This window comes from Polypterus senegalus, chromosome 7 (genome assembly GCF_016835505.1).
Source record: "Polypterus senegalus isolate Bchr_013 chromosome 7, ASM1683550v1, whole genome shotgun sequence".
Taxonomy (NCBI): domain Eukaryota; kingdom Metazoa; phylum Chordata; class Cladistia; order Polypteriformes; family Polypteridae; genus Polypterus; species Polypterus senegalus.
In genome coordinates this window covers 114,128,280-114,144,047 of record NC_053160.1, presented here as the reverse complement: position 1 = coordinate 114,144,047, position 15,768 = coordinate 114,128,280, and positions in this window count along the sequence as shown.

Sequence of the window (15,768 nt, the reverse complement as noted above, 5' to 3'; positions counted from 1 at the left end):
TCTTCCACCTTCTTCCCTCACTGACTGCTTGCAGGAAGGTAAATCATGGCTGTCTGCTAACTTTCTCAAATTAAATAGTGATAAAAAAGGGTTTTTTCTGGAAGGAACAAAAACTGTTTTGGCCAAATGTGACAGTATTTCCCTGACTACTAATAATTCTCTATTCTCTTCTTCCTCTCAGGTTAAGAGTATAGGTTGCATTTTTGATAGTACCTTAAAATTCGGGGCACATATTAATAATATCACTTGGTCAGCATATTTCCATCTACATAATATTAGCTGTTTATGCCCATCTCTTACAACTACCAGCATTGCTATCCTTGTACATGCTCTGGTAATATCTTGTATTGATTATTGTAATTCTGTCCTCTTTGGTCTTCCTTACAAACTCCTCCACAAATTTTGACTGGTTCAGAATTCTGCATCTCATATCATTATCAGAGCCTCTTCCTTACTCTTGTCCTTCAGCAACTTCAGAGTTAAATACCATATTGAGTTTAAGATTCTGCTTTTTACTTTCACGGCCGTCCATAATCTGGCACCTCCATATCTCTCTGGTCTTCTTCATATTTCCATTCCTTTCCGTATTCTAAGATCCTCCTCATGTTAATCTTTTTATACCTTCTGCTTGCCTGACTACCATGGGGGTTTAGGGTTTTCATTCGAGCAGCCCTTTGCTTTTGGAACTTTCTCCCACAAGACGTTTGTAACATTGACTCTCTTTGTACCTTTAAATTTGGCCTTTAAACATACCTTTTTAAGTTTACTTACTCTGTTGGATGTATTTGATTTCAATGTTGTATTAACACTGGTTTTATTTTAACTGTACTATTTTATTACTGTTCAAATAAATGAAAGGAACACTTTGAAAACACATTAGATCTCAATGGGAAAAAAATCACGCTGGATATCTATACTGATATGTACTGGGTAATGTGTTAGGAATGAAAAGATGTCACATCATTTGGAGGAAATGAAAATTATCAACCTACAGAGGGCTAAATTTAAAGACACCCCGAAAATCAAAGCAAAAAAATGATGTGGCAGATTAGTCTATTTTGCTGAAATTTCATTGCAGCAACTCAAAATCATACTCAGTAGCTTGAATGGCCCCCATGTGCTTATATGCATGCCTGACAACATCAGGACATGCTCCTAATGAGACAACGGATAGTGTCCTGGGTGTTCTCCTCCCAGATCTGGACCATGGCATTACTGAGCTTCTGGACAGTCTGAGGTGCAACCTGGCAGTGTCAGATGGACCAAAACAAAATGTCCCAGAGGTGTTCTATTGGAGTTAGGTCAGGCGAGCATGGGGACCAGTCAATGGTATCAATTCCTTCATCCTCCAGGAACTGCCTGCATACTCTCGCCACATGAGGCCGGGAATTGTTGTGCACCAGGAGGAACCCAGGACCCACTGCACCAGCATAGAGTCTGACAATGGGTCCAAGGATTTCATCTGGATACCTAATGGCAGTCAAGGTGCTATTGTCTAGCCTGTAGAGGTCTGTGCATCCCTCCATGGATATACCTCTCCAGACCATCACTGACCCACCACCAAACCGTTCATGCTGAACAAGGTTACAGGCAGCATAACATTCTCCACAGCTTCTCCAGACCCTTTCATGTCTGTCACATGTGCTCAGGGTGAAACTGCTCTTATCTGTGAAAAGCACAGGGCACAAGTGGTGGACCTGCCAATTGTGGTATTCTTTATCAAATGCCAATCAAGCTACACTGTGTCAAGCAGTTAGCACAGGGTCCACTAGAGAATGTCAGGCCCTCAGGCCACCCTCATGAAGTCTGTTCTGATTTTTTGGTCAGAGACATTCACACCAGTGGCCTGCTGGAGCTCATTTTGTTAGGATCCAAACTGTCACTTTAAAATACTTTTTCAAGAAGAACACAGGACTAAAATGGTTCTTCTTAACACAGACAACCACATAGAAATTGAGTAAGTTACCAAGTAGTGTGGTAGAGAAAGGTACCTTAGGGACATTCAAAACTCAACTCAATTTTATTTGGGGGAAATTAGGTAAATAGGATCGACAAGCTTGTTTAGCTGAAATGTTTTTTTTGTCAAACTTGTTGTAATCATACTGTGAAATTCTACAGTGCATCACAGTTTGAATACAATTTAAAAGCAGAAACAGGTAACATTATAGCTCTTTTCATTGAAGGCAAGTAGGGCCCCATTGCCCCCCATCTCTCTGCAGAGAGCACTGTTATATAAAAATTAAATAAGCAGTAAACTCACCCTAATAATTTAATCTATTGTTAAAATGTTTAAGGGAAAACTAAACTTATTTATTATACTCAAAATTAAATTTTCCTTGACATGCTCAAAGCAATTTCTGATCTAGAAGTATACTTCCAGGTTGCTTGGGCAAATTTTTTGATCGAACAGTATTCTTTGCATATCTTTGCTTATGTATGTGCAGAATGAACTTTTCAGATCTGCCTTGAGGCTTGAAGGCAACGGACCTTTTACACAATGCATTGGTGTATTTTTTTGCAGGACAATTTAAAGAGTGCATGAACTAGTACATCTTGCTATATCAGGAACAATGCAATTTACCATATTGCAGATTAAACACAAATTGTAAATTTAGGAATATTCACGTGCATGTCTGTTTTTGGGGTTGACTTTTTACTGTTAATAGTGAGATCTTCTTTTGGCTGCTCCTATTAGAGGTTACCACTATGGATCATCTTCTTCCATATCTTTCTGTCCTCTGCATCTTGTTCTGTTTCACCCATCACCTACATGTCCTCTCTCACCACATCCATAAACTTTCTCTTAGGCCTTCTTCTTAAAAGTATGAAAACATGGACATTTCTGAGTGATTCCAAACTTTTAGTATTTGTTTGATTACTTTTTTCTCCCAATGCTTCTTCCTCCCTGGTGTGTGTTTTGGTTAACAAAACAGACATTTTACAAATATTTTGTCACTTTACCATGATGTTCCAATCAAAATATATATTTTTGATAAATTTACTTGAGAATAGTCATTTTTTTATGTAGTGTAATACCAACAGAACATATCTAATGCAAGTTTATTTGAAGGTCTCACATAGGGCACCCATTCCAGTACATTTAAAAAATTTAATGTAGCTTTAACTATTCATTATATTTACAATACAAGTAAAATAATCAACAAAATAAAGTTAGAAAGTACATCCTACTCCAGAGCATCTTGTCTTTAAATTATAATCCATGTATCCTACCAGACTAAATTACATTTTTTTTGTTTCATGTTTTTTGTATGATGTCATTCATAACATTATTGATAAAAATATGACTTCCTTATCCCATTCACTGTATTTTTGAACATTTACTGTTCAAACAAAACAGAAAAGTCCAAACTCTCATAAATATTAATTTAACATTCTATTCAGGTACAGCATAAAAAGGTGCTTAACTTTTGGTGATACAAATTTACTGACTAGTGCATATGCAGAACAATGAGAAAAGTAATTTTCTTCAATTTGAATTTCATCAGGATCATTTACTTGTTTGAAGGATGTACAGGAATGAATAAGAGATCACAATCTTCAGCCTTATTTTACTCCTTCTAAGATTTATGGCACCCACATTCAAGGACACTTGAAGCTACCACTGAATGCTAAATACTGCAGCTTTTTTTTCTTTGTTCAATTTATTTTAAAACCAGTTTATTGGATAGGGACATGCCTTATGAAAAAAATAAAAACTCTAGAAAATTCCTGATGGTGACTCATCCTTTAGCAAAATGTACATAGAATACTAATTTAACAATCATTCCAGTTTTATTTGCCATGTTAAAGAAGCACACTAAGTTTAACTTTCTTATGAAAATTAAAAGAGAAAATTATAATTATACAAACAGGTTTACCAAAAATCGCAGCATATAGAAATACAATATATTTAAAAGTGTACAGTAGTGCAATAATGTATAGTATGTATATGAGTCCAAAAATCTGAGTATTTTAGATGTTAATTACATACATTACTTACTGGAAATAATTGTTCTTGTTTTTTAGTTCAGGTTCTATCTGTAACACTGAAGCAGTTGAACAGTTTGTGCCCAGAATGATAGGACACTAATATGGCATTGATATATGGTAGTAGATATGCATTCATATACATACCAACACATTCATATATACTATAAATATGTATATTTATATAAACTGCTCAAAAAATTAAAAGAACACTTTGAAAACTTCAGATCTCAATGGGGAAAAAAAAAATCATGCTGGATCTCTCTTCTGATATAGACTAGGTAATGTGTTAGGAATGAAAGGATGCCATATCGTTTGATGGAAATGAAAATTATCAACCTACAGAGGATGAATTCAAAGACACCCCGAAAATCAAAGCGAAAAAATGATGCGGCAGACTAGTCCATTTTGCCAAAATTTAATTGCAGCAACTCAAAATCATACTCAGTAGTTTGTATGGCCCCCACATGTCTGTATGCATGCCTGACAGTGTCAGGACATGCTCCTAATGAGACAATGGATGTTGTCCTTGGGGATCTCCTCTCAGATCTGGACCAGGGTATCACTGAGCTCCTGCACAGTCTAAGGTGCAACCTGGCGGGATCGGATGGACCAAAACATAATGTCCCAGAGGTGTTCTATTGGATTTAGGTAAGGCGAGCGTGTGGGCTAGTCAATGGTATCAATTCCTTCATCCTCCAGGAACTGCCTGCATTTTCTCGCCACATGAGGCTGGGTATTGTCATTGTATTGTATTGCTGAAATTTCATTGCAGCAACTCAAAATCATACTCAGTAGCTTGAATGGCCCCCATGTGCTTATATGCATGCCTGACAACATCAGGACATGCTCCTAATGAGACAATGGATAGTGTCCTGGGTGTTCTCCTCCCAGATCTGGACCATGGCATTACTGAGCTTCTGGACAGTCTGAGGTGCAACCTGGCAGTGTCAGATGGACCAAAACAAAATGTCCCAGAGGTGTTCTATTGGAGTTATCAATATCAATTCCTTCATCCTCCAGGAACTGCCTGCATACTCTCACCACATGAGGCTGGGAATTGTTGTGCACCAGGAGGAACCCAGGTCCAACTGCACCAGCATAAGGTCTGACAGTGAGTCCAAAGATTTCATCCTGAAACCTAATGGCAGTCAATATGCTGTTGTCTAGCCTGTAGAGGTTTGTGCATCCCTCCATGGATATGCCTCCCCAGACCATCACTGACCCACCACCAAACTGGTCATGCTGAACAATGTTACAGGCAGTATAACATTCTCCACAGCTTCTCCAGACCCTTTCATGTCCGTCAAATGTGCTCAGGGTGAAACTGCTCTTATCTGTGAAAAGCACAGGCCACCAGTGTTGGACCTGCCAATTCTGGTATTTTATGGCAAATGCCAATCGAGCTCCACGGTTCCGGGCAGTGAGCACAGGGTCACTAGGGGACATTGGGCCCTCAGGCAACCCTAATGAAGTCTGGTTCTGATTGTTTGGCCAGAGACATTCACACCAGTGCCCTGCTGGATGTCATTTTGAAGAGCTCTGGTAGTGCTCATCCTGTTCCTCCTTGCCCAAAGGAGCAGATACCGGTTCTGCTGATGGGTTAAGAACCTTCTACGGCCCTGTCCAGCTCTCTTAGAGTAACTGCCTGTCTTCTGAAATCTTCTATATGCCCTTTCAGACCATGTTGGGAGACACAGCAAACTGTCTGGCAATGACATGTTTTGATGTGCCATCCTGGAGAAGCTGGACTACCTGTGCAACCTCTGTAGGGTCCAGGTATCACCTCATGCTACCAGTAGCCAAATACAAAACTAGTGAAAAAACAGCCAGGAAAGATGACAAGGGAAAAATGTCAGTGGCCTCCACCTGTTAAACCAGTCCTGATTTGGGGGTTCGTCTCATTGTTGCCACTCTACTGCACCTGTTGTTAATTTCATTAACACCAAAGCAGCTGAAACTGATTAACAACACCCTCTGCTACTGAACTGACCAGACCAATATCCCAGACGTTTCACTGACTTGATGATATACTCTGATTAAAAAGTGTTCCTTTAATTTTTTTGAGCAGTATATATGTGTGAGTCTGTATGAATGTGTAAATATATATAAATATATATATAAATACACACATTCATACAGACAAACACACTCACTGGCCACTTTATTATCGTTCAACTGCTTATTAATGTAAATATCTAATTAGCCAATCACATTAAAGCAACTAAATGCATTTAGGTATGTAGACATTGTCAACACAAACTGCTGAAGTTCAAACTGGGCATTAAAATTGGCACATCAGAAGAAAAGTGATTTAAGTGACTTTGAACATGGCATGGTTGTTTGTCCCAGACAGAATGGTCTGAGTATTTCAGAAACTGCTGAACTTACTGGGATTTTCACATGCAACCATCTCTCTGGTTTACAGGGAATGATCTGAAAAAGGGAAAATATCCAGTGAGCAGCAGTTATCTAGGTAAAGATACTATGTTAATGTAACATGTAATGTAAAATACTAAATTCAAACTAGCGCTAACCATACCTGTTTATTGTTGCTGACCATCCCTTTACGACCACAGTGTATCCATCTACTGTTGGCTACTTCCAGCTAGACAATGTGCCATGTCACAAAAATATATAACCTCAAACTGGTTTCTTGATTGTGACAATGAATTTACTGTACTCAAAAGGCCTCTACATTCACCAGATCTCAATCCAATAGAGCACCTTTGGGACGTGATGAAATGGGAAATGCGCATCATGGATGTGCAGCTGACAAATCTATAGTAACTGCATGATATTATCATGTCAATATGGACCAAAATCCCTGAGGAATGTTTCCAGCACCTTGCTGAATTTATGCCAAAAAGAAGTATGGTATACTTCTGAAGGTAAAAGAGCGTCCACCCCAGTACATGGTGTACCTAATAATGTGGCCGGGGAGTGTATATATAGAGATAGAGAGAGAAGGGATAGTCCTGCAAACTGCAGTCAGGAAAGTGTGGCAAATGATCGGCCCATGGCCCAGCATCACCCAAAGAAATGAAAACAGAAGGATGTACTAGCGAAAACTGCAAGTCATGGAAGTGCTACACGTAGGGGCAATGCTTTCATGCTTAGGTTCACAGAGGGTGCTGGTTGTACTTATTTTGTGGTTGTTTATTAGATAATTATTTTATCCTGTTGCTCTTGTATATTTTGTCTTCCATATTCGCATTATTCTAGGTAACAAAATACTGTGTAACAGAATACAAAATACTGGGTAACACTATAATAACTGTTTTTTTTGAGTAAATATGTATGTTGCATGGTAGTGAAGTAGAGATTTTACATTAAATGTTGAGATACTGAGATTATGCTACCATTTCTGTGCTTTCTTAAACATAGTGTTTGGATGTTAATTGAAGTTTCCTGGGCTTTAATTCTTTTTCAAACTGCAGGTTATAATTATCTTTCTTTACTCTCCTATAAAAATAAAATAAATTGGTTTGCAAACAGACACTCTTTTCTTCCACTGGTTTTTTGATTTTTGGTATTTAGTATTGAAATGCCTAGCTAAATTATATGCAGGTGACAATCTCTGTAATTTTCTCACTCGTACACAATATCAGGTTCTGAGACTGGAATGTGTCCTGGTGGCATTGGGTGCAAAGTCAGAACCAACTCTGAAATCACCATCATATTTTCATTTGTTTCCATATTGCTATACAGAAATTTTCTACCTCAAGCCTTCAGTTAACTACGAGGAGTGTTATTGGTGATCCACCCTTTCTTGTTGGGACGTACAGTAGGAAGATTTTTTTCTAGATGCAGTGTTGCCTTCACATCTTTTGTTGAAACTCGCTAGAGCATTTGGAAACTCACCCAGGTCTGATGAGTAATTTATAATATATATCCAAATTTACTGAACCAATGCCATCCTATTGTTTCCTTCATCTATTTACTCCAGCACTGAACATCTTTGCTTAGCATCTACTAATGATTCATTTTCTATTTATATGATGGAAGCAGAAGTACTGATAGATTCTCTGACTGTCTGAAGTGATGGTGAGGTAGTGAGCAGGGTTTGCTGGCAATGCTGCGTGAAAGTCAAAGACCAAACTTTGAATGGTACGCCAGTCCATGACAAGGGCCGATTCACTGACACACAACCATATAGACCCATATTAATTCACTTTCTCTGTTTACGTCTTCAGTTAAAACTCATCTTTTTAATCATGCCTTCTCTATGTAAACATTGTACTGTATTGTTGGTCGGTTGCTGTGTATAATGTACGGTGTCCTTGAGTGTTTGAAAGGCGCCTATAAATAAAATGTATTATTATTATTATTATTATTATATGTCAGTCAGCTAAATAAACTATTCATTTTTTTTATTAATTTAGTTTATTAAATAGTTTAAGTATCATTTAAAGGAAGGAACTCACTCAGAGATATTAATTAAGTCATTTGGAGCAGTTCCTGGTTTGGAACATGCAAAACTGAATACACTTTACTTCTAATTATAGCCATTTAAATGGATTAAACTTTTTAACATTTCATTTGCAATTCTAATTTTGGTGTTGAGTACTTGATGCTGAGGTTGAGATATTTTTTGTGGTTGTACTCTATAGCAATACTGTATGTTGATTGATCTTTATTTTGTGTGATTTATTATGGCATTATTTGGCTGACATTTTATCATCACCAGTTGGGTTAGCCGTATTGTGAGACCCTTTTCTGGAGGCACTGCTATATGTATTAACCACCGCTGCTGCCATTCCAATCTTTCATGGCTACTTTCATTCATCCTCTTTTCCCTGCCTGCACCTTCACTCCACTTGATCTACCTTACACCTCTTACATGAGATCAGAAGCAACCATCTGTACCTACATTCTCCAACTCTGTAAGCCCATCCAAGCCAGCATCCTTTTCAAGACTCACCAGCAGCCACGGACTCCGACAGATGGATTCAAGCAGAAGAGTCTCTCACACACAAATACACTGTCATGCTCTGCACAGTTTCTCAGACTGACTCTGCTCCTTGTGAGAGTCCCTCCCTCTTAGGTCCACACCAGAATTTTTAATGCCGAAAACAAAACTACCCCTTATCCACTTGTCAAACAGATATGGTATAAGGCAAATCTCTAAGTTTCTTTCTTTGCTGCAACTCAGCTATATAAGTAAAGCCGTTTATCCACAGGAACATCTGTGTAGAAAAATAAACAGATAAAAGCAGAGCAGATGCAGATTTTTAATCAGCTTTATTTCCATCTGGTAGCTCAAACACAGCCAGATATTTCCCATTGGAAGTAAACAAATTGTAAGGGATTTACAGCAGACTTAATTTAAACACAAGTGATGAAGGTAATTTTTAAGCATTTTACCTAAAATACAAAATATTTAGTTTAAAGTAAACATCATATCCCGGAAGTAACAGTAAATACTTTTCATATTCCTAATCAACCCATCAAAACCCAGTAACTCTATTTTAGGAATGTTTTATGTATTTATACACCAACCCAATGACACAGTACATGAACTAATAGAAAATGGATTAGCAAAATGAGCAGGTCATTAGAAGGTATGTTCATTAGGTAAAATTGAGCACTGGATCCTGCTTGAAATATCTTTCATCATTCTTTGTCTCATTTTTCTAGCATTTCTAATAGAGCTGTTATTATCCTCTGACACCAAGATAACAATATTCTGCATAGCCATTAGGCAGATTTATTAATGGGACTCCCACCGCTGAAATTACTAGCTGACTACTTCAATACTTTTTCTACTATCATTGCAGGGCTAGTGTTTTTGTTCAACAGTGATTGATATTGTAATGATCTAATTTTCAAAAGCAATCATTTCAGGTGCATGAAAGAATGAAACTTAGCTAATTACAAAGATTAATTAAGCTTTGGCCACAGAAAGGGCACATTATAATAATTCTATGAAGGCATACTATAATCTTTCAAGCAGTTCTTTTCAATGCTGAAAATTGGATGATGGCAAGTCATTAAACTGATATCTATACTATACATATACTAAGACAAAATTGAAATAAATTTGTAAATGATAAAATAGAAATATCAGCTTTGAAAAATTACACTTACACTGTCCAGCCAAACAAATTTTATCTGAAGCAAAAATCATCCTTTTAAATAGTAAAGAAAAAAAACATTAGTGTTAAAAATTGCATCCAAGATGAAAATTTTCAAGTTCATAATATTACAGCAAAATAATAGTGGGAAAAATAATGTAATCCTTCTGCGTTGCATATCAAACAGTGATTTAAGAAACCTCTTAAATTGTTTAACCTTAAACACATTAAATAATTTCAAACTTTGTTATCAGTGGCCCCATTTTAGGAATATGGATATGCACTGCAATGACCAAAGGTGGTAGGATGACATTAGCACTGCTTATTTCACAACCAAAACTGGTATCTCCTGTCTTGGCCTCCCTACAACACTGCTAAAACTGCCTTAATCTTCCAAGTTTCTGGTCAAGCATCTCCAGAAAGAGCATACACTTCATTTGATTCCTCCTCATACATGCTGCTGGCTGTATTTCACACCACCTGTACTGACTTTCCCCAAGTCCATGAGTCGACCCAAGCCAGGATCTTTAAGAAGACACATCGGTGGCTACACACTTAGGCCAATGGATTTCAGTGGAGAAGATGCCTTTCTTCCTTAGAGGTAAGTGTTCTCTCTCTTTGTCCTCTTTTCATGCTGTGTTCAATTTATCTAAGGGCTAAACTAATCCTGAAACATGGCGGTGCTTTTCTACAGCTAATTTTGCTTTACATTTTTATGACATACTCGGAAAAGTATTATTTTGTCAATTTATAAAAATATTAAAATAATTCCAGTATGTGTGAAATGGATAAGCACATGCATACAATAATTTTGAGTTGTATAGTATTCTGTGCAGGGAGGATGTGCAGTGCCTCAGCGCTTTAGCTGAAAGGTTACCTGAACTTGCACCTGTATTGCAGTGTGTTTTTTGCTGACTTCATTTCGAAGGAACTTCATTCTCAAGTAATTCATTCATTTAAGTATTACTTTACTGATATTTCTAAAACAGATCACAAATATGCAAAATTTCCTACTGTTCAGCTATATTAAAAAAAGAAAAGAAAAAGCTACCAGTCACAACAGAATTAAACATATTAACATTAAAAAAACAGAGCAATGAATACTTATCATAACATTCTCATTAAGAACACAGGGGAAAAGGCAAAGTTTGGAATGTAATCGCAGAAAACAATAATGCGGATGAAATCAATAATGCAGGTTATTATACATAAAGAAATGGAGCAGATATAAGGAGTAGTAAAAGTTAAATACACATTGGAAAATATTGAAAGTGAAGCTTTTATTAAAAGACTTTGATAAAATGATGCAACATGCATCTTTAAATGACTGTAGTATTGTTTTAATAGTGACCTATTTTGAGAGAATCACTTAAAGCAACAGCAAAGTTGCAAGGGAAGGTATAAAGAGCAGAGATCATAAAAGTTTGAACTGAGGTGAGAAGCAGCACTATTTAAACAATTCGAGCTGATCCGCATGAATTGCCAGCCAAGAAATGGATATGGCATCCTGACAAACTAACTCTGCTTGTATTTTATTACTGTTATTTATTTTTTCATTAATTTGTTCAGTTACATTTGTCCTCTTTCACTTCAATGATAAAAGAATGTTTTCATCAACAGTTTTATACTTCATTTTCATTGAACAGCATAAATCAAAAGTGCAATTGATTTAATTTAGACCATGAGAAATTATAGAAAAATGAATGGGTAAAAAATGAATGAAGAAATACATTTAGCCAGGTGTTTTCTAAAATTTGGATTCAGCTTGAGCCAAGAATTTTCATTTAAATTACCAGGTTGGTTGTTCTATCTGTTGCTATTAGTTTGGCCTTCTTTTTATTTAATTTTAGCCCCATTTCTTTATTGTGCTCTTTGACCATTATTACTAGGACTTGCAGATCCTTTACATTTTTGGCTATCAGGGTGGTGTCATCAGCACAGCACAGGTTATTAATGTTTCAGCGTACAATTTTAAAACAGTGCTTATCTTCTTCTCTTCTTGCAGTCCAGCTTCTCTTAATATATATTCCATATATAGGGTGAATAAATTAGGGTAGAGCATACAATCTTATCTCACTTCTTTGCTAACCTGGAACAAGTTTTTTTGGCCTTTGTGGAACAATGGATATTATTTGATAGTCTGCAGACTCTTTTAAGTTTCCATTTTTGGTATGGGAATATAGCTTGAACTCTTCCAATCCATTGGCCACTGTGACGTTTTCCAAATTTGCTAGCATAGCTTAGTAAGAACCTTGTCTGATACTTCTGTTGCGTGCCATATATAGTAGATATTCTATCAGTTCCTTTAGCTTTCCAACTTGGCAATGACTACAGTCCTGATCTAACTTAATCTTATAGCTTTGTAGGTTTTTGTTAGTAAGGCATATTTTCTAAGGCGTCATGAATGTTGACATCCCTACTGAATGGCGTTTTAGTATTTTCCCTACATCTTCTTTGATCTCCTTTGAAACATTAACTATTTGTCCACTGGTGTTCTTTACCATACTAATTTGAAGTTTGAACCTTCTTCTGAGTTCAAAGATTTTTTAAATGACTTTCCTTGTTTTTCCATGTTTGCTCCCATCTTCAATGTCTTCACAGATGTTGTTGTAATACTGCTTCTTGTCTGTCCTAACGGCCCTTTGAAATTCTTTATTAGGTTCTCTACAATTGATCGTTTGCTAAACCCAGGTCACTCAATGGAATGCCTCCAAAAAGCTTCCAGTGAAACTAGTGAGGCTTTTGCTGTATTTTTTAATCATAAAATTAATGATCTTAGATATAATATATATATCTCCCCAATATTTATCCTCATAAACCTCAGTACTGCATTGTAAACAAATTAAATTCTTTCACCAGGATAGATTTACCTGATTTATATAAATTAATTTCTCAACTGAGATCCACCTGCAACTTTGACACAATACCAACAAGTTTTTTTTTAAAGAAGTACCCAGCAGACTAATTGATAGTATTCTTGACATAGGAAACTTGTCATTAGATACGGGAGTCTTCTCAGGCTGTCTTAAGACTGCTGTAGTTAAACCCCTGATCAAGAAAAATAATCTTGACTCCTCTGCTTCTGAAAATTTTAGACCTATTTCTAACTTGCCTTTCTTAAGTAAATTCCTAGAGAAGGCAGTCTGTTTTCAGAACAAAGCACAGTACAGAAATTGCACTCATTAAAGTAGTAAATTACTTGTGGGTAAATACAGAGGCTGTTTATCTGTTCTCATCCTCTTAGATCTGAGTGTCGCAGAAGGCTTTTTACCTGTAAATGGAGGCTATTAGGACTCGAGATACACAGACAGAGTTTTAAAGCTGTATTGCAATAAAACAACACAAATAATAACACAAACTCAACCCAATATGGCCAATTTGAGCTGAGCCCCGAACAGTTCAAAACCCAAAACTTATATATCATTTCTTATGACTTTGACCTCGTTCAATTAGCTCATTTAGAACCTGTTTTTACTGTCCATTGTTCATCTCTAGTTTCTGTTTTGCTCATTTCTGATTGGTCTTTGGCTGGGCAGATGTTTTCCTTTTCCTATATTTGGGTTTTTATGGTGTCATTTCCTGTTCTAAGCCTTTCAAGCTATGTTATAATGGTGGATTGAAGCTAAGCTTTAATTGAAAAGAAATATGGTATATGCTTTTATTTAATCATTTGCTTGACATGCTTGATTTGCCTTAATACTGTATCTAAGCTAAAGTTAATTTCTAATATATTCTTCTATATTTATTGCTAATGCTTGAATATACTAATGTTTCTTTCATGCATTACATCATTGTGTTAGTAAAAGCCTTTTGTTGCCTTTTTGCTGATTCATCAATCCAGCTGGTTTCTTACGTGCCTACCAGAGCCATTTTCTCTCTGTGGTATCGTTCCTTAGCTTCCCAGCCTTGAACACAGGTGTTCTTATTCACCTTACCCTGTTCTAAGTTGGTTTCTCCTTTCATTTTTGTTCTTTTTCTGTTCTTTCCCACACTAGCAATTCTCCTTCTAGCTTAAAAAAAATGCAATATGACTGATTTTTTAGTTAACTATTTACTTGACCTATCTTATTTTCTTAACATTCTAATTTATGCTTAATCTAATGTTTTAGAAGCTTTTAATTACTTTTTATGGCTCTTTATGTTCACTTGCTATTTTATGCTAATAAAAAAAAATTCTCTTCTACATTCCTCCCTTTGAGGCTTATTCAAGTCTCACCACCTAACCCGATTCCAAAGGAAAGGTAGGGGATGTTGGTTCAGTTCTTCTTTGGAGCCCAATACGGACCCCTCACAGTTCTTCTTAATCTTCAACACCCATATCCGTCTTCTGATGGCAAAGGAGCCAAACATCTCCCCCCATCAATCAACAGAGAGGAGTAAAAGACTTCCTGGCCCTACCCTAACAGTCAAAAAGTATGCATAATCAATCATAAGTGCAGATAAAATTGAATAACAAGGGAATATAACAATCCATGATGGTTACAAAAGAAAATACAGAAGGCTTAAAATTATAAAACAATTGTCCATAATAAGGGCTTTTCCTTCGCTTGGAGAAATATATTTCCAGTGAAATAATATTTTTTCTTCAACCCAGGTACTTTGCTCATCGTAGAGGGTCACCTCCCTGGGAAGCGGTTACTAGCACTTCACCCAAAGAGTTTCTTTTGGTTTAGTATCTCATTATCCACATTGTCATCAAGAAGAGAATGAAAATCTGTAGCTGAAGATGTCCATGGTTCAAGAACTCGGATGTACACTTGTTTGAAAGCATCTCTAGTAATAATTAATTAGAAAACTGGCAATAAGCAGCAAAACACCATTCAAGAGAGTAATTCCTGCTTCACAAACATGGCTCCCCGTGTTTCCCAGGTTCAAGTAAAGCTAATACTAAGTATACTGGTTTTATCTTTTCTTTCTAAGATGGACTTACAGATAATGTCAGAACTGTCCCAATTCCTAAATATGGTGAAGTAACTATTTAATATATATCTAGCTCTCTATGTTAATATACAATCAGACCTGTTAATAATATTGTTGGTGGCAATACAGATGGCATAAATATCTATCTTAAAAAACTCAAAAGTTCTCAATTTTAGGTTGCCACCGCTATGCACAATAATAATCAGAGATAAAGTCTGTATACACCTCACCATGCTCACATAATAACACATTCATTCATAAAGTTGCCCAAATATACGCCCAGCTGTGGTCTCAATCTTGAACCACCTTTATCACATTAATGCAGTTATTCTGTGGACAGTAGGTGCCAATCCTCCCTTTGGAAGATGTTAGCACTACCTTCCAAAATGCAAGTCACTGGGTCATTTCTGAGGTCACATTCAAATTTCAAGGGTTATACCCAAGCTTCTCATTAAGGGTTCAAATCTTCAGAGATGTTCAGACTTCATCTGGGCTTTTTAACTCACAGACTGCACATTCACCATTGTATGTATAAGACACTCCGTCTCCTTTGGGCCAAAATAATATTTCATTTCACTAATTTTTATAACACATATACTCAACAAGCCATAATGTTAATGATTTGACCTGTATCACCATCAACATGCCAGCCTAAACTGTATCATCCTATTCTAAAGATTATGGATGTTCTGACCTATAGTAAGTGTCCCTTATTCCCAAAATACTAGTTATACGTGTGCCATCCCATAGGCTTACTATTATTCTTTTCAATTAAATAAATGTA